This window comes from Cicer arietinum, chromosome 4 (genome assembly GCF_000331145.2).
Source record: "Cicer arietinum cultivar CDC Frontier isolate Library 1 chromosome 4, Cicar.CDCFrontier_v2.0, whole genome shotgun sequence".
NCBI classification, from domain to species: domain Eukaryota; kingdom Viridiplantae; phylum Streptophyta; class Magnoliopsida; order Fabales; family Fabaceae; genus Cicer; species Cicer arietinum.
The window spans coordinates 28,292,373-28,295,985 of record NC_021163.2 but is presented as its reverse complement, the minus strand read 5'-3'; positions in this window follow the sequence as shown (position 1 = coordinate 28,295,985).

Genomic DNA, 3,613 nt, shown 5'->3' with positions numbered 1-3,613 from the left:
GTTCTCCTCCTTGACAATAATAGACTGATAGTTATAGTACTGATGCTTCTGTCTACTTTAATCATCTATTATTTTTGACAGCCACAAAGGGTCAGAGATTTTATTTTGCCATACTATGAACACTACCCAATGCATTACCTTACCTATAAAATTCAGATAAAAAGGCAATCAATCACACACACATGTTCAAGGTCTATTCTCCTCAAAATTGTTGGGACATGAGATTTTGACCAACATGAAGACAACAATTTTAATCCCCTCTAGCTTCACTTTTAAAGAAGCTCCATTAATGCCAAATAGCTCTCTCCCTCCTACCCTTCCTTTAATTAATATTAATTTGTCCCATATTATAATTGTTTTTTTTTTTTTGCAATTTTTATATTACTTAATTAGTATGTAGTGTCTTTAATTAATGTGTCTATTTTATCTATATATATATATATATAGATAGATATTTTTAAAATAATTTTTTACATATAAATTTGTTCTATTTTAAATTTGCATCTTGTAAGATGCTTAATAGTATTAGTTAGAAATATATATTTTTTTAAATGTATCTAATTATATAAAATTAAAATGCTATATATAGAGATAAATTTTTTTATTGTGAGACAGAAGTAAACAATAATATTAATACATCACAAAATATACTATTTTCTCATTTAATTTGAACAATTAAACTAGCTATCACCCTTAAATTTTTGTTTATTTGTTCTATTTTACTCAGCCATACTAATTTATATTTAAATGCCATTGACTATTTGTTCCATCTATCTTCAAAAAAAAATAAAAAATAAAAAAATTCTTCCAAATAAAGTGATAGGATTCCATCCTCTATTTTTCATCAAATTATTGCAAGATCACATAACATACTATAGTTTTTTTTTTTTGTTTTACTATAGTTTTGATTATGGAAGTTCGAATGGTATAAAAAAATGTATCCAACTCTAACTGTACATGTACATCTCTACTTATGGCTCAAGTACTTGTCCTATGTCCCATATCTTACACTTATTTTTAAGTTCAATTCACGAGAAGAACCCTACAATCTTATTGGATGGTAAATATTGATTTAACATCATTTTTTTAGTGCTCATGTACGTCATCCCCAACTCCAACAGTAATATTCTCGAAAGCAGTCGATCCACAATATGTTTGAGGTGCACAACCAATCTAGAAAGCTTTGGAAAAGAAAAATATTTGGTGTATATACTTTATAGAGAAAAAAATAAATAAAGTGTTGTGATATAATAATTATTTGATAGAAAAAGAGATATAGAGATAAAATAAAGTGTTGTGATATAATAATTATTTGATAAAAAAAAGAGATATAAAAATAAAATGACGTGTTAAATTCTTATATAAAAATTTAAAATGTATATTTATTACTGATGTTTAGAAAATGAGTGAGTAAAAAAAAAGTTGTAGAAATATATAATGCATATTGAGATATATTAACAAGGTTTAATTATGTTCTTATTCAAATTTTGGTTTTTATTTTTGTAAAAATATTTTTTAGTTTATTTTATATATATAAATATGCTTTGTATTTTTTTTTGGTAATTTTTTTTAGTCATTGTAAGTACATTTTATGGTTTGGTCCTTGTAAATATTTATTGAGTAATGAAATTAGATTATAAAATTTGACGCAAAATAGAACACGAATATAATATATAGACATTTTATAAAAAAATTAAAAATGACATTCACTTATTTTATTAGGTATTATATTTGTGTCTTATTTTGTATTAAGTTTTATGTTTCAATAACATTACTCATATTTATTTTAGTTCTTATCTGAAGGAACTAAAATAAAATATTTACATACCACATCGATCTATTTAAATATGAATAAATTTTGCTGGACTAAAAACAAAATACAAAGACCAAATATAAAATTTGTATATTTGCGATGATTAAAAACAAAACAAAACAATTATATGAACTAAAATTAAAAAAAAAATGATAATATATTTGTAGAGATCAAAAACAATAAAAATGAAACTTAGATCTTCTTAGTAATCATTTTCAAGTCTAAACCTTGATTTGATTCACCATAGAGTATATGACACCCTATCCAAAACAAAAATGTAGTCATATTATTTGGGGTTTCATTGCAGTCGAATTCCCTTTCATTTCCGTGCAGTCAAATACATCAAAATTGTAGGTTAAATTTTAAGCTCAAATTTAAATTTAAAAATAACTTAAAATTTTGACCATCTAATTTTAATTAGTAATTCCGAATTCATATTATCTATATAATGGAGTGTCAAATCATGAGTTACAATGTATATTAGATGATCATTTGTAAGCTAAAATATATTTCGTTTAAATTTCAGGAATTAAGATTGAACTTGTGGTACGTAGTTACATCAGTGCTTGTTGTTTTGACTTTTGTATATCAAAATAATGTAATTCACATTTTATATGAGGGGTGAGGCTTCTATCCAATATATAAAAAAATGTAATTAAACCAAACACCTTTTGTAAACAAATACATTTTGGATTGGTCTCTTATTGTGATTAAGAGTAGTTATCACGTTTTTTAATTCAATTTATTTTACGAAGAAAAAAAAATTATAATAAGTATGTCTGTACGAGACATTGATTTTTTTTTTTTTGAAAAGAATGGTTTAATTGTCCTTTATTTTTCTGGTGAATCAGAGCGTTGAACTTAGACCTGGAACTTGGATCATTACATATAAGTTCCTTCATACTATAAACAAGTACATGTATAGTTTTTTTTTTTTTTTATGAGCAAAAATTTATAAACAAGTACATGTATGGTTAGTTGAGCCTTTCTGTAAGGTCGTGGTCATTGTTCGTATGTACTTCTTGTTGGGTGGAAAATAATGGACAAATAAATATGTGTCCCCCTCTCACTGAAGTTTGTCTACGCTATTTTTTACCGGATGCTCTTAAATTTACTTAAATAGTGCAAGTTAAAAAATATTTATTAAGATAGTACAAGATTTATTTCTCAAATTGAGTAAAAATAAAATAAAGATTTATTTCTCAAAAAAAAAATTATAAAAAGATCTAGAAGAAATTCAGTTTTTCTATATATATAATTTTTTTTTTCAAAAAAACTAATTATACCCCACATTGACAAGTATATATTAAAATATCTTACTATTTTTTTACCTCGCATCCCCAAAATGCGACCACATGAAAGATAATTTTTTACGTTGTAGTAGGAGGTCGCATTCCCGGGATGCGACTATTTATAAACTTTAATTTTCTTTAATTTTTTAATAAAATGCCGCATCTCCGAAATGCAATCATCTATAAAAAAAAAAATTTATTAGATGGTCGCATCCCGGGGATGCGACCTCTTGAAGGTCAAAAAATGTAAGACATTTTGATATATAAATTTCAACGTTGAGTATATTGGTTATTTTTTTTTATAAATATATATATATATATATATATATAATAATAATAATAATAATAAAAAAATAAAAAAATAACGTGAAATTCACGTTCAATAATGTTGAGAAAGAGGAAGAGGGGGTCGATTGTTACTAATAAAGAAGAGCTTTGTAGACCATGTTGTTCTACACTTTTTGTTTTTCGAATCAAAAGTTGTGATATCCATATTACTAAAAAGGTC